Genomic DNA, 17,329 nt, shown 5'->3' with positions numbered 1-17,329 from the left:
TGGACCCACTCGTCACCCCGAAAATGCCTTTGAAGCACACTTGAAATAAGTGTGCATCCTTAAATGTATATGAAAATTAAAAAAAAAAAATTTTAATGCATCTACGCTCTAGTTTCAAAATGGCGCCCGAACGCCCGGGATTAACCCGTTCCCGGTTATCCCTGTTGTCGCCCCCCCAAATCGATTAAATGACTACAGAAATAGAAAATAGAACCAAGTCTGTAGACTACGGGGAAGGAGACCCCCAGAAGTCCAGAAACATGGGCGCTTTTCTGTCAAGTTTGAGGTAGATGGGGTTGGATTGGACACATAGGGCAGGCCAGGTTGGTTGGCGTTCAGGGCGTTTATTATTTCAAGAAACGTGTTGATGGTATCGACTGGCGATAGCACGGTACCGCAGATACAGGATAGAACGAAACGGGCAAACATTTCTTCCTTCAGGGAGTTTAAATTGTAAGGGGGCAGGTTTATTTTGTAGGCCTTACAGGAAGAAACTAGGCCTGCTTAGAGAATTCTAGAACATTCTCAAGGTCTGAGAAACCAGGCCTAGAGCAAGGGTGAGCCGTAGGGCAGTTGGTGGAGCAGATCACACCCCTTTGGAAACTACTCTAGCATTCTCTACTCATAGGGGATAACCGGCTATGACTTTTATTCTCAAACTTCACTCTTGTACTGATGAAAAGCATTAAAATGTTACTTTGTGAGCTGGAATAGTGGTGGACTTCTGTAACCTGAAAACCTTCACTACCAACACCTAGCATTACTGGATAAAACAATAACTAACCTTATTTTTAATATTCAGCTGAACTCATAAGGAATGAAGGGAAATCTCAAGATGTCAGAAATTTACCTAAAAACCAAAGCAGTGACTTCTTGAACTAATTCTTCTCTAGTCCTATGAGGGCTGGGGTGTAAGATGACCAGTCAACTAGTTTGCCCTGGACTTTCCTGGTTTTAGTACTGAAAACCTCCCACACTTCAAGAAACCAGGTCTGAGGCAAACCGGGATAGTTAGATGCTAAGGGCAGGCGGGCGTGCAAGATATTGTTAGTCTCTGACTTGAGGCCTGGAAGTATATAGGCAGGAGGTAAGGGTTTGAAGTAGCTCAAGGTGGAGCTAGAACTGAGTACGAAAAGCTATTGTCCCTGAAAGACATCATCCTCAGGAAATGGGTAGATTAAGGAAGATATAAACCTCCCCCCCCCCCCAGTAGATAAGCAGATGAAGAAGTTTTCCCCATTTCTGCGTGAAAAGAAAAAAAATTATTTAACTGTGATGAAATTTTGAAACCCTATGTCTGCATTTCACAGAGAATTTGAAGTTTAGTTTTCAGCACTTGCATGTTATTGGAATCTCAAAACCTAGAAATTGATTCTTCAACCCCATCCTTTTCCCCAGAAAGATCTCAGAAAAGGAATCTGGAATGCCTTGCAGAAACAAACATAAAACCACCCTAGAGGGATGTTTCCAAAAAAGGCTTAACAGGATGGTCATAAGAAAAGGACCCTTGGAGATAACACTCACAATGAAAAATTTTAAAACATTACTTATTCAGAGAAATACACTCTGTGTATATTTTACATAGGTGTATGGTGATTCCACTATTTTAACATGTAAACTTAAAGTAGAAAACTAATACCTTGAGATATTTTAACTCTGTACAACTCCTCCATATTTATAAACAATTATTATTCACTACTTTAGTTCTGTCTTGTTTTCCTTCTATAAATTAGACATTTTTTAGACCCACCGACATCTGTAAAAACATTTTGCTTACCATTTCCTTGCATATCTCAGCTCTTCTTTCTGGATACTTTTCCTTGTGCCTAAGGTAAATTCTGTGGAATTTCCTTTAATGAGAGTGTGACGTGATAAGTGCTCAGATTTTTCCCCACCTGACATACTTTTATTTTGCTCTTGATCGTTAAAGATCATTCTACTGGATATATAATTCTAGGTTTATAGTGGTCTTTTTTCCCCTCAGAATATTGAACATGCTATTCTATTATCTTCTTGTTTCTGTTGCTACTGAGAAATCTGCTATTAATCTAATCCTGGTTAAGATCTATTTTTCTTTAGTGTCAATGATGTGACTGGGGCAGTTTTAAAAATTTCTTCTGCTTAGGAGTTTTTTGGCTCTATGGATTTGTGGATTAGCTCTCAGCACTTCTAAAAAATTTCACACATTTTCTTTCAAAAAATTAACTGGTTAGGGGCGCCTGGGTGGCTCGGTCAGTTGAGCATCCAACTCTTGATTTCAGCTTAAGTAATGATCCCAGGGTCATGGGATTGAGCCCCAAGTCAGGCTCTGCACTGAGTGTGGAGCCTGCTTTAGATTCTCTCTCTCTCTCTCTCTCTCTCTCTCTCTCTCTCTATCTCTCTGTCTCTCTCTCCCTCCTCCCTCCCTCTGCCCCTCTGCCCCTCTTCCCTGCTCATGCATGCTCTCTGTCTCAAAAAAATTAACTGGTTAAACAATTTAACCTATATTCTTTTTTTTTAAATTATTATTTTTTAATGTTTATTTTTGAGAAAGAGAGAGACAGACCATGGTGGGGGGGGGGGGGCAGAGAGAGAGGGAAACACAGAATCTGAAGCAGGCTCTAGGCTCCAGGCTATCAGCACGGAGCCTGATGAGGGGGCTCCACCTCACAAACTGTGAGATCATGACCTGAGCCAATGTTGGATGCTTAACCAACTGAGCCACCCAGGCGCCCCTGGAATTTAATCTATTTTTAATTCTTATAGTTATTTTTGTCTAGGTTATGATTTTTTTCAAATGTTGGTGGTATTTACCTGAAACTTTATGAAATCTTCACTTAATAGAAAAAGAATTGTCATTTAAAATCAGTAGCTGTTATTTTATTTTATTTTTTTAGAGAGAGAGAAAGAAAGAAAGAGAATGAGTGGGAGAGGGGCAGAGAGAGAGAGAGAGAGGGAGAGAGGGAGAGAGAATCCCAGGCAGGCTCCACACAGTCAGCTCAGAGCCCTACAGAGGGATCTATCTCAGGAACTGTGAGATCAGGACTCGAGCAGACACCAACAATCAGATGCTTAACTCACTGAGCCACCTAGGCGCCCCTCAGTGGCCATTATTGAAATCAGTAGCCATTTCAATGTGTTAAGAATGGTAGCACAATTTATATATTGCTTCCTTATCCTCCAAAGACTAAGAGGGAAGGGAGAAGGAAAATGTCTGATATTTTTTTAACTCTTCTGCCAGTTCTTTTGTGTTCCTAAAGCCTGGGATTTTGATTAGAAAGCTTATAATTAGTATAAGCAATCTCAAACTTCATTCATTTACAAACCATTTTTATGATTTTTTGTTGTGTCTGCTCTGAATCTCTATATTATTATTATTTACCTAATTAAAAAAGAAAGACTCATTGTCCTAAGCAGTAGTATTTATGAAATCACATTTATTGTGTTAGTTACTTTTTTTTAGTTATGCACATTAAAATTTAAAACAGTGTTTATCCATGGATCACTTCAAATCATACTTTCCCAGGGCAACAGGTTACATACTTTTGGATTAGGAGAATTCTTTTAAGCTTTGGATATGCAAAATTAGGTCCAAGGAACTAAGGGGTAGAGTGTCAAATTGTTCTGCATAATGAGTGAATGTAATTGAATTTGAAAAGGAAACCAAGCAAGGCTAAAAGTGGAAATCTGGGAATTTGGAGAAAAAAGATAAGCTTCAAAAGCAACAAAAAGTTGAAGCCTAAAGTGAAAGATGCAATCTGAGTCATTCTAATCATCTGAAGGCTTTTAAAAGTTTATATTCCCAGGCTTTACCCCACACCAATTAAATCAGCTGAGGGTGAGACCCAGACAGCAATATTTTTTTTTTAAAGTATTTCTCAAGTTACTCCAATATGCAACTAAATTTGAAAATCTTTGCTATAGAACTTTGCCACTCAAAGTGTGGTCCTCAGACCAGTGGCTTTGTATCACTTGGGTGCTGTGGAATCTCAGGCCTCACCTTAGATTTACTGAATCAGAACCTGCATTTCAATAAGGTCTCCAGATGACTCATAAGCACATGAAAGTTCAGGAAGCACTGACATAGAGAACATCTGCAGTAAACAACTCGCATCTGTGGACTTGAGAATCCTTCACATTTTGGAGGGGAGACTGCTTTCCCAGCCTCTCTTGCAGCTAGACCTGGGCATGTGACAACATCAATGAAATACACATGTCCTCCGTTTTGAATAGGGGACTGATGATGCCACAAAGCAGTGAGTACCGAGAATACATTTGGAGAAGGGTGGCAACAGCAGCAGCTGTGGCATCAGTTAGAACCGCACTGTCTAGTCTTGTCAGTTGTGCAAACTGCTCTGTAATTCACTGCCCGGCAGCTGAGGCTTCTTTACTGGACCAGTTCTGCCACAGGATTTTGTGTGTCATTTCTTAAGGCACAAACTTCCAACCTGGTTCTTCAGTCCTTTTTGAGATTCCTTTCATGCTTAAATCAGCCAAAACTTCTGTGGCTATTACTTGTAACAAAGAATATTGACTGAAATAGGTGATGAATGAAGTCAGCCAAAGCACTTTAAAAAAAATTTTTTTTAATGTTTATTTATTTTTGAGAGAGAGAGAGAGAGAGGTAGAGAGAAAAAGGCCGAGACACAGAATCTGAAGCAGGCTCCAGGCTCTGAGCTCTTAGCACAGAGCCTAATGTGGGGCTGGAGCTCACAGATGGCAAGATCATGACCTGAGCCAAAGTCCGATGCTTAACTGACTGAGCCACCCAGGCACCCCAGCGCTTTTAAGAAAAGGGTTAACAGCTAAAAGATTTATGCCTCTTTGCTCTGTGACTCAGTAACATAATGCCCTGCTATTGTTTGTAATCTTGAGTAAGGTTCTACTGCATACACAAAAGCTTTGTGTCAGTGGTGTTTTGTGAGGGGTATCAAGGAACTGGTCTGTTTTCCCCTTCTATAGCAACATGGTATAACCAGGAAATGCCTGCTGGGCAGTCGGGCAATCCACAGATGAAGTAATTTAGCAGAACAGAAACCAGGGGCCAGAAGTGACCTGGAAAAGCATAAATCATAATCTCAGAATTCTCAGATAGGAAGAGATGTGTGCTGTTCCCACTGCATGTAGGCTGAGTTTGAGCCAATTCCATTTAAATGGGGTGCCTCAGCTTCTATTGGGTCTGCGTTCACATGGCCTAGCGTAGCAGCATACATCTCCAGTTCCCTTGTGCATACTTGCAGAGCTATCTGTCCACTGAACAATGTTGCTTAAGCCCTGCTTGTTCGCCTTTAACCCTAGTGCCTGCATAATAGTTTATTCATTCAACACTTAATTTCTGAGGCAGGTTGCCTGAATTTTGGGGTTGGTCTGAACCAAGCTGCCCTAATCTTCACAATGGCTTCATAAGACCTGCCTCAATATATGACTGTGAAAGTGATTAACTTGTTAAAAGTAACGATAATAATAATTTCTGAAACTGATGTAGTGTTTTCTATGCACCAGGTACCATTCTAGCCATTTTATTTTTATTAGTTCATCTAATCTTTATGACAATAGTAGGTACTGTTATTCTAATTTTATAGAGAATGAAGCAAAGGGACAAAGAAGTCCAATAATTTGCCCAGGATCACAGAGGTGGTAAATATCAGAGTGATGGTTTCAACCCAGTTAGGCTTCTGAATGTGATTTCTTAACCATTATGCTATATTAGCAAACCACATGGTAGAAGAAAGCTAATACAGTGAGACAAAGTTGTATATTACAACCCTGGTTTCCATGAGAGTGGCCAAATAAAGAAGGAGGCTGTGGGTCTTTTCCCATTAAAAATATTTTTTTTGTTTTTTCTGATATATCTACATTAATAAGTAGGATCAGGATCAGAACTTCAGATGTTCCATCAAAATGAAGCAAAACCTCCGAATCAACACCCACACCAACCTATAGCGATGAATCGCTCCAACACAGTCGGCCCTTGGCTACCCACTTCACAGAAAAGAAATTTTCCTCTGAATTTTGCCTGTAAGAGAATCTCTTAGTCCTTTTCTCAAGTGTTGAAATTAAATCTAAAGTGTCTGACAACCTCATCTCCAGCCCTGGCCTGTACCACTGGCTTCCAACTCACACATAAATTCCTCCCCATCACTTTGAAACTGATTTTCTGAGTCCAGAGGCATCCCTGAGCAGGCTTTCGTAAATCAGAGAAGCAGAAGCTGTTTGACACTTGGAGGAGCAGGGAGAGAAAGCTGGTAAAACTTACCCATCTTCCTTTACTCTCCTCTAGTCACTCTCACCTCCATTTCCATAGTTTTATTCTTTCTGTGTTTAAATTTTTTTCTTTTGCTCACCCATTTTTGAGAATACACAAATCTGTTTCCCTTTCTTATAAATAAATAAATAAATAAATAAATAAATAAATAAATAAATAAATAAATAAGTAAGTAAGTAAGTAAGTAAGTAAGTAAAAGCACTAAAGGTAAGGTTTAAGTTCCCTTTGAACCACCAACTCTGCATCCCAGATCCCTTCCCAGAGGTAACCACTGCTAGTAGTTTGATATGAATCCTCTCAAACATTTTAATAGGCATTCCCTTTTGTATGCTTATGTAGAATATTTGATGTTTGTACTTACTGAAGGTACTTGTACTAATAGAAAATATGTAGTTCTTTCAGTAGACTTGTAGAAAATATACAGTTAGGTTATATATTTATACCCAATATGTAAGTATATTTACAATATATAATAGTTTGTGTGTTTTTAACACAAATAGTATCATGTTGTATGTATCTTATAACTTGATTTTTTTCCTTTAATAACAGACTTCTAATATCTGTATAGAGGCACCTAATTCCTTTTAACTCTGGCATAATTTTGCATAATGTGGATATATCATAGTTATATAGCCATTCCCTGGTCAGTGGGCATTTAGGTTATTTTCATTTTTTCATTGTTATGAATAATATGCAAAAAACCTGTCTAATTGGAGCCACATGAGTATTTTTCTGCAGTGAATACCAATAAGTATGACTGCTGGGTTATGGGATATGCACATTTCGAATTTTAATAGATACCCATGAAACTGCCCTTTGAAGTGCTGTACCAATATATACCAATTTACAGCTGTGAGTAAGAGTCCCATTTGCCTATTCACCTGCCAATATTGATATTATCACACTTTAATTGCCACCCTGATGGGCAAGAAATGACATCTGTTTTCATTTTACTTTGCATTTCCCAGATTGCTCATGGAGTTGAGCCTCTTTCTATTTATTGACTGTTCAGGTTTCTCTTCCGTGGATGGCCTGTTTCTAGCCTTGGGCCAATTTCCTTTTGGGATATTTATGTTTTTCTTACTGTTTTGTGGGAGGCTTGCCTCTTTATTTTCCTTGTTGGCCTCTTGGGCAAAGGGTGCAACAGTGTTGGTGCCTCCTTGAAGTTCTAGTCCAGTGTAACGAACCAGAGTTACATCCATTTCCAAGAATTTCTTTCCCCAAACTAAAGAGATGTAAGCCACAAACAAGAGAGAAAAGGAAATCTCTGCTGTAAACACCCAACTATTGACCCTTTCAGTGCCTTTGCACATCCCCTCTTTCCTGGACATCCTCCTAAATAAACCAGATAAGAGCTTCTACTTAAAGCAGTCATTCCCTTATTTTCAAAGAACATTTCTTTAGGATCTCAAGGAATTGCCAAAGAGGAAGAACTGTTAGGGGTGTGATTTCTACTGAGCTTTTCTGTATATTGCGTTTTTGTTAGGCAATGGGACAATTTGAAAGAAATCTGCTCAGAGCAGCAACGTACTGAGGTCCAACAACTTTTGAAGCTCTATTCTTGCCCCTGGTCCCCTTAGTTTACAGTGAGAATGTCTGTAGAGAAAAGAAATAAGGGGCGCCTGGGTGGCTCAGTTGGTTGAGCGTTAACTTTGGCTCAGGTCATGATCTCACAGCTTGTGAGTTCGGGCCCCGCGTCGGGCTCTGTGCTGACAACTCAGAGCCTGGAGCCTGCATCTGCTTCTATGTCTCCCTTTCTCTCTGCCCCTAACCCATTCACATTCTGTCTCTGTCTCTTTCAAAAATAAATAAACATTAAAAAAAGAAATAAATAAAAAAGAAATAAGACATTAGTTGAATAAATACAACATTCACAGGGTTAGCATGTAGAACTTAGCAGGTAAGGCTCTGAAAATAATTAACAAACACAAATTAATTTTTGATCACCCTATATAATGCTAAGTGAAATAAGTCTGAGAAAGATATCATATGATTTCACTCATATGTGGAATTTGAGAAACTCAACAGATGAACATAGGGGAAAGGAAGGAGAAATAAGATAAAAACAGAAAGGGAGGCAAACCATAAAAGACTCTTAAATACAGAGAAAAACAGGGTTTCTGGGAGGGAAGGGGTGGATCTAATAGGTGATGGGCATTAAGGAAGGCCCTTTTCAGAATGAGCACTGGGTGTCATATGTAAGAGATGAATCACTGGGTTCTACTTCTAAAGCCAAGACCACACCGTAGTTAACTAACTTGAAAATAAGTTAATAAAAAAAACAATAATAAAATCTGTGATCACCCTAAAAAGGAGAAGCTGTTTCCTTTTCCCCACCAAGAATTTTTCCTGTGTCCTATGTGGAATTGCCTGAAAAAAAAAAAAAAGCTATAATTCCAGGATCACTCTGACTTCCTTTTGGCAAGTGCTTTGTTTTGTTTAGATGCAGCAAGCATTTCAGCCAACCTGGACAAGGGAAAGGAAGCAAGAAGACAGAAGAATAGAACATAACTTGAAAGAAAATCAGAGAGGAAAGAAAGAAAAGGCACATGAAATGAAGAAAATAGACCTATACTTAAAAAAAAATAGTGGAAGGAAACATTCTTTTGTCATTTCCCACATCTGGTCAGTCAGACCATAGGACATAATCTGGTTAAGAAAAAAAAAAATCGGATCGTATTCTCTTTGTTTTGTGCCTGGATGATTCCAATCCCTGTATGACTAGAATCCATGCCAACTCAGTCTCCATTGACTACTGTCAATATTTTGCTTTTTTTGTTCTGTTCACAATCTTTCCAGTGTCCCTTAGTTCCAGCTTTATCATATTAAATTTAACCTTTTCAGCCTGGCTCTTAGGACCCTTTAATATATGACCTCATCCCACATATCTCTGATCAGATTGTCTCATCAACATTCCCTTCTCATTCTGCCTTCTCTGTATTCCTTCCATTTGGAATGCCCTTGATTTTCCTCTCTGAATTCGACCTATTCTTGAAGGTCTAGTCAAATTTCTCCTTCTGTGAAATTTTCTGTCCAGTCCACTTTTATCTTCTTCTCTCATAGCTATTTCAGTGTCCATAGTATGTCATGTGCAATTTTAGATGGCCACACCTGTGAAACTTAAAAGAGTATAGCAAGTCCTTGGATTTGCATTAGTTTTTCATTGTCTCTAGCACTTAATGACACTGGACAAGCTACTTACCCTCTCTGAAGCTCCATTTTCTTGTCCATGAAAGGAGATAATACTGTTACCTTAGAGGATCAGTGGAAGGATAAAGTAGGTGAAAGGATAGGTATGTAGTGCTTAACACCATGCCTGGCCCATAAAAAAAACTATAGCAGATATACCAGTAATTTCCTTCTTGTCATCATACCCCTTTCGGAAAGAAACTACTTTCTTTAAACTACTACTTTTTTTAAAACTACTTCTGCCACAGCCCCAGAAGAGATACCTAACATCTTGGATGCTTTTTGGATATAGGTAACTGAATGCCTGATTAAAAGTGACTAAATAATACTGATATTTAAAAATTATATATATATTATATATATGTACATATGTATATGTACTAAAATGAATTCTAGATGTAAGCAGTTCCAGCAATTGGTTTTGAGGCTCAGTGATATCAGAGCTCTGAATTGGCACCTCTGGAATTCTTTGCTTTGTTCCATAAAGAATGACTTATCCTGAGAGTCAAGAATATGGAAGGAAGAAAGGGATTCTCTTCTAACATCTCTCTTTTATTTGAGAGGAAAATATTTCCTTATAAACTTCTTTTTAGATCTCACTGGACAGAGATATCATTTGTGATGTATCCACTTCCAGCTCAAAGGGAGTCTGGATTAATGCATATCTGCCAAAAGGGAAATGCATTTATAATAACTAACCTGGACTAGGTATGATTCATCCTCTGGGCTTGGGCACATTACTGCCTGAAAGTGAAAGTGGGTTCTATTATCAAAGAAGAGGGGATGGCTGTAATGTAAGGGTCAACCATGTCTGCCCTTTGGGCAACGCAAGATGGCACATTGACCTCTTTCTTTTGGCTACAACTGATTGGATATGAACAGTGAGCTAAACTGAATCAAGGACCAGTAATTCCTGATAACAGTGCTTTAAATTCTAAGGTATACCTTGTATTTTTCCAGTAAAGTCTCCTTTTAGTGGGTTTCTGTTTCCTGAAATCAAAGCCACAGACTCATTTAAATGATCTCAATTAATAATCACTAAAATAAAAACTGTCATAATATTTACTGGCCTGTTTTGTTTTTTAATGGTTTCACACATGTTAGTCTTCTCTTGCACATAACCTATAAATTCCTTAAGGCAGAAATCAACTGTGTACTTTGTTTTCCATAGTTCTTAAACTACCATTAACTGTAAGGTATGATGAGCTCCCTTAATACCTGTGGAATGATTGGTTGATTGGTTGCTATTCTTTTTAGTTAATATTTTTAACTGTTCCAGAAGTAGATAAAAAGAGAAATGTATTATCCCTCAGATTAGTAAAATGCAGTTCCAGATTGCTGGTTTGATAAATTTAAGATCTTTTAAAATATAGCAAATTGGTAGAAGAATAAAGAGATGTACTTCAATATAAAAACAGTAGTTATGTTACCTGTAAGAGGTAACACTGTGACTCTATCTTCATCATTTCAAATTTTCCATGTAGGACATGAATTACTTTCAGAATCTAAAAAGAAATAAGTTCATTTCAAATGAGGCAATAAGGGAAAAAATATATTTGGCCACTTAGTACATGTTTCTTAATTTCCTTCTTTTGTCTAACAGCATAACTTTGGCCTTCATTGTATAATATAAAATTCAGATTTTAATCTCTTTTTAACTTAGGATAATATTAATCTCATAGGAAAATTTAGCACAATTTTTAATTCACAATACTAAATTATAAATTTTCCTTTAAAGAACTTAAAAACATTCCTATTTAATTTATTTATTTTTCTTTTTTTCCTATTTAATTTAAAACATGACTTTAAAATGAACAAAAGACTGCTTGGCTATGTTTTTAGTCTAAAATCATTTGGGTTTTCTTGCATCTCTGCTCATTGTTTAAAAGGAATGCTACTTTGTTAGCAGATCATTCAGATGTTTAATGGGCATTTGTACAAAGTCTGACAAGTAAAAACAAAATTCCCCCAGAATCCGGTATCACAAAAGCTTTTGTTTCAGGCCACAAATTAGACAAATCTGTTTTTTTCCTAACACTCTGAACATTTTATATCAAACAGCTCCAGTTTAAGTAAATATCCATTTCTTTAAAAAACAAAATTAATATTAGAATTCTTTTTGTTTGTAAAAAGAGCTAGATTCAACACATTCCAGATGTTGCAACTGGACCACAGATGTATCCAAAATAACAATAAGGGAAATACATTTTTTGTTTCGATGCCAAGCAGAAACAATCGCCACTTAAGAATTCACGTTGAGGCCACAAAAAATTGCACTCTTGTACCCAGCAAATAAACACGATTGTTTTAGCAGAGTGCTTTAGGACATGATGTTGTATAAGTACCACACCTTCCTATCATAGGATTGGCAGCCTACACACAGATTTCTCATCTTTAAAAATCCAGTGCTATTGATATTAGGGTTATCAGGGTCTAATATTAACCTATGCAACATTCAGATGTGCACAGAAAAGGTAGCTTCCTTAAGTTTAACTTATTTCAACAGGCCTGCGTGGGGTCAAAGGCTGTGGTGGGTAGAGGAGGCTGTGAATAAGGGTGAGACAAACTCCAATCTGGCCTGTCAGTAACACTTAAATATCTTCTGGTGTTAATGGACCCCTTTGGGGTGAATTCATTCGATTTGTATGTCAGGATCAGACTAAGCTTCTTCCAATTGGAATAAAAAATGGCAGCTGATAGATGGAGATTTTATAAGGCCTCCTATTGGAGGGGAAGGCCCTTCAATCCATGCCGGCCCCTCCAGAGCGGTGCCTGCAGTGTGGCCAGCCAGGCACTCTTTACTCTGGAGGCCAGTGGAGGCTGCTCTGTCTGGGTCCTCAGGCAAGTGTGACTCCCCAGTTACCTAGCCCCATGTGAGCCCTTCCTGGCCTGTGATTCTGGGCCCAAGATTCACGCAGTGGCCGGTCTGGGCAGTACCACCCCAACATGGCTCTGCGAGCCCCACTGCAGTCCACACTACAAAGCACAGCAAGGGGAAAAGGGGCAGGCTGGCTCAGGGAGGGCTCAAGGCTGACCCATTCTTCCCCCTGCCCAGCCTGGCTCTGCCACCCTATGCCCGCCAGCCCACCTGTGAGGCCACTCCTTTCAGGACCCCTTGGTTTTGGGCTTTGCCTCCCTTCCTCTGACACATCCTGGCCCTCTGGGGCTTTGACCTGGAGTAGGGATATCAGGGCACACCGCTCTCATAGCTTGTGTTCCCTTTTGCAAAAAGGGCTGCCTTTTTTTTCCTTTGTCTTACCAACTTCCTCCTCCTTCCAGGGACTTTGCCTCCCTTTCCTGGGGCTGTGATAGAAATGGGGAAAAGCCAGATTACCCAGAAAGGAAACATGAAAATATAGAGGAATTGTTTGTATATTTCAACTGTGTATCAGGGTTAGATTTGTCTGGAGTACTACCTCAAAACAATAGTGGCATAAATAAGATTGAAGATGATTTTTTTCTCATATAAAGTCTGGAGGTAGGCAGTCCAGGGCAGATATGGCCCAAGGAAGTACCCCTGACTCAGGGCTGCTTGGGACTAAGTCTACTATGTGTGACATTTAGTTTAATGGCACCTTGTGGTCCAAGATGGAGGCTCCAATTCCATCCATCTTGTCTGCATTCTCACCAGAAACAAAGGAGGAAGAGAAGAGCAACGAGTGAATGTCAGCTGGCTTTTAAGGAAGCTTCCAGAAGCTGCTACAGGACGCTTGTCTCACTTGGTAATATGGCCACATCCAGCTATAAGGAATGCTGTGAAATGAGGTTGCATAGTGGGCAAGCACGTGCCCACCTAAAATGAGGATTCCTTCGCAATGGAAGGAGGGGAACATGGTTATTGGGGGACAGCCAGAAGTCTCTGACTTGAAAAGTTTTCATTATTCCATCTTGAAACAAGTTGCAGGAATACATTCTTGAGTTTCTAAATTTATGGTAATGTAGAAAGAGCATTTGACTAAAAGTGAAAACAAATAGCAAAAAACAAAACAAAACAAAACCCCCAAAACCAAAAATCCTTACTTTTTAGTTCTAGCTTTTCTACTAGCTTATTGTATGGCTTTGAGGAAGTCAGGGCCTCTCTGATTTTGATTTCCTTTTTTATAAAATAAGGAGGTGTACTAGAGGCTTCAGAAGGTTCCTTGAAGCTCTGATTGTACCTGTGTCTACAAATCCAACCTTAATTTTAAGGATCTATGTTTTATAATTCCTACTTTCACTTTGTATGAGAACTTATCATGGTGGGCAACGATGGATGCATAAATCCCTTGATTATATGTATATTACAAAACTGTGTTAATATAATGCAGTTGCCCAATATCCCCCATACTTTTTATCTTAAACACTCACCAATGATTGTCTTTGATCTGATTTTTAAATTTAAATCTTACTTATCTGGTGGCAGATACAGAACATATTAACCTAGGTGTTCATAACAAGATGGATATATGTATTGATAGCTATGGAACATATTATCTATTGGTATTGGTTCAAATAATATATATGAATATGTTATGAATAATATTCATGTGATGTGAATATTTTACTAACAGTTATATATTATATAATATGAATTTTATATGTATATTCTATAGAATGTGAATATGTATTCATTATGATATGAATGCATTATGGATGTTAAGTTTATAAAAATATTTACTAAAGAAAAGATGGAGATATTAGTTACAAATATATTCCTAGTCTCTGAGATTGAGGTCATGTAGCATAAGTAGACTCCCCTAGAAAAAGACTGCGTATCATCAGGGAGAAAACAATTGGCTAGTTGAACCGTTGTTTTGCTCCTGAATGTCATTTTTTAATGTTCTTATGAATTAGACCTACAAATGAAGCTTGGGCATAGCTTGGAAATTTTAGAAGACTGTGTCCTTTGGCATGGGCAGAGTTTTGCTCACTGCCTAAGTGCCCTCCTCATAAAGTGTATGTGGGGTTGCATATTGATTCCATATCTGTTTTATCTTCAAATTCTCTATGTAGAATATTTCCTACCTTAGGTGGTTTTTCTAAGAATCTAAATTCAAAAATCTATTTTCCTTCTTTTTACTGTGTATTTTTGGTGAGGAGGAAGAAATGGCAGAGAAGATGACAGGAATCAAACCTCAGTTGGTGTTTGCAACCTCTCTGGAAATCATGCTTAGCTACCAATGTTCAGAATCTTCTGGAGCTTCTCAACTCAAAATTACATGGCCACTTTTGTCTCCTGTCTATTTCTGGCATTTCTTTTCTCCCTTGAGTAATAGATAGAGGCTCTAAGGACAGAAGCTGCTAAGCCATATCCTCCTTTGAAGGCCAGCAGATGATAGAGAGATAGACATCCTAAAATGCTCTCTCTTTACTGTTTTCAACACAACCTTCGATGTGTCTGTTGGAAGCCACTCAAGATTGGGAAAGGAAACGATGGTGCTGTAAGAATCAGGTGGGGACATATTGCAGATAACTCTTGTTACATTGAATAGTTGTAACATTCACATTTAAATATGTATGTATATTTTTGTTTGAGACAGGTATGAATTCCTTCTTTCTCTATGATTTCCTGCATCTTACTAAATTCAAAGAATATTGGCCATTGGTACTTTAACAGTAATTACATTTGTCTTTGCCTTTTCCTCCCAACCTTTGTTTACTATGGGCTTCAGCACAGAGACTATTTGAATTCATAGGTGTTTATTTGTTCACCCCCTTTTGAAAGTGTGCTACTGTTTTTGCAACTAATTATTATACTACTTTTGACTGGACTACTTGTAGACCATACTAAGTAAGACACAGCAAATTACTTTGAAACATTTTTTATTTAGGGAAGAAATACTTATAGTCTTTCTTGTTTACCTAATTAAAGACACCCACTTCTCTGAAGAATGAGTACAATAGACATTTTCTCTGCCTCGTTAATATCAAGCCCTTCACATGGGCTATATGGTTCATATTAGAAAGTCAAAATAGTGAAGAGCAAAATTGAGAATATTTAAGTGTGATCAGGTTCAGTTAGTATTTTAGAAGTTTATCTCCATATGAAGAAAATGGGACTTGAACCAAGAATAGAATTAAAAATACAAGGATGGTGAAAAATCAGACAGGTCAGATTAATACCAACTGGTGTCTCTGAGATCTAACAGAAAGCAAACATGTAGTTATTTGCATAATTTTGATCATCCAAGAGCAATATGGCTTACACACACTTGGATGAAAACTGACTGGTATTAGGGTATTCACCAAGGAAGGATTGCAGAGGCATCAAACAAGGAAGCTTAGGATACCAACCACTCCCAAAAATATAATAATACAGTGAATAGAAATGCTTACTTTGGGCACAGAAATAGGTAGCATTGTGGGGGTCATACAAACCAGACTGAGATAGTGGGCAAAACTTCACAAAGGAGGGATTGTGGCAGATGTTGTAGGCTGGCTGACCCAAACTCAATCTCCAACCTTTTCCCTTATCCCCCTTCTTTTCCAGCCTCTGGTATAGCTAGGGCACCAAAAAACATATTTCAGGTCAATGAGATACAGGCAGAAGTCCTTAAGGGGAAGCCCCTAATGTGTCATTTCCTGAATAAAAAGGCCAAGCCTCCTGAAGAGAAAGCCCCTTGCCCATTGTCCCTTGTTCTTTTCCTTTTGGGACATGGTCATGAGGCTTGGAGGGGCAGCAACCATTGGAGAACAATGAACTGACAGACATGGATGTGAAAGTCATTACATTAAAGATGGAGTAGTAGAAAAAAAAAGAAAGAGCCTGGGTCTTTGATAGCATCACTGGGCTTCAGTACCAGCTTTGCTTAACTTAGGAACGTCATGTTATGTGAAAAAGAACATACTCCCTTAAATACTAGTTATTTAAGCCATTTTGGGCCTTTTCTGTTATTTGCAGATGAATATAATCTTAATTGACACAGTGATCAAAGAAAGGAAGGGTTTTAAATTTAGGATAAATACATAAACACAAGCATGTATGTTTGAGAGAACTTCTTGAATGTTGTCAACTTATTACTTCTCCTGCTGAAACGAGTTAACTGATCATATGGTTTTATATCCAAGATATGGCACTTATTTTATTTTATAACTAGTCAACATCACTATATGGATGAAATCATAAATAGGGGGAAGATGGTGGCTCAGACTTCTAGAGTCCTCCAGGACCTGGCCTGGGATCAGACCTAGCTATGTAACCCATTGCTGAAATGGCTCTCCTGACCTTGACATTGCCTCTGAGTAGGGAGTAGAATAGTCAGTCAATAGAATGCTGTACCCATTGCTAAAGAGGAGGAAATCCAATTTGCATAAGGACCAAGGGCCTTCTCAGAGGGAAGAGCCTGACACCCCAATCCCTACTTTCTGAAATTCAAAGTTAAAGAAAGATGGTGGGGTAGAATGAGATGGCTTTGACCAGGAGGTGTGGTCCCAGTATGAACTTGGGCATGACCATGTGATTTACTTTTGTCAGTGAGATGTAGGAGGAAGTAATGTGTGTCACTTCTAGGCAAGGCGAAGAGGCAGTGTGAGGTTTATACTGCTCTCTTTCCTCCAGCTGGCAATGTTCCAAATAGTGGCTGCTCTGTCCATGGGGATCCTGGAGTGAAGATGATGCAGAATAGCCATAGCAGACCCATACGGGTCTATTTCTATTATCTATTTCTATGTAAGAAATAAGCCCTTGTTATGATCCAATTAAGTTTGGAGTCATTTGTTTCTTGAACATAGCCTAGCTATCCTGACTCCTCAACTAGGACTAATTGAGTGCATTTAATGATATTAAGCTCAAAATAGATGCTTTGTGGTTACATGCTTTGGGGTGCCTCATTTCCAAAACTGGGTCCCACAGAGGGCTAAAGTTGTAGCAAGCATCAGTAGGATTCAGTGTTGGGGGTGGGGAGGAATTGATACTAG

General features: G+C 38.6%; 1 long non-coding RNA gene across 1 annotated transcript in view; it reads left to right on the top strand.

Annotated features, from left to right (window-relative positions):
• Positions 1 to 17,329, top strand: part of LOC131511787 (uncharacterized) — a 118,143-nt gene that overhangs the window by 1,051 nt on the left and 99,763 nt on the right. The gene's annotated exons all lie outside the window — the stretch shown is intronic.

Source organism: Neofelis nebulosa, chromosome 5 (genome assembly GCF_028018385.1).
Source record: "Neofelis nebulosa isolate mNeoNeb1 chromosome 5, mNeoNeb1.pri, whole genome shotgun sequence".
Lineage (NCBI taxonomy): Eukaryota > Metazoa > Chordata > Mammalia > Carnivora > Felidae > Neofelis > Neofelis nebulosa.
The sequence above is the reverse complement of the archived record's forward strand: the minus strand, read 5'-3'. Positions and strand labels throughout refer to the sequence as shown.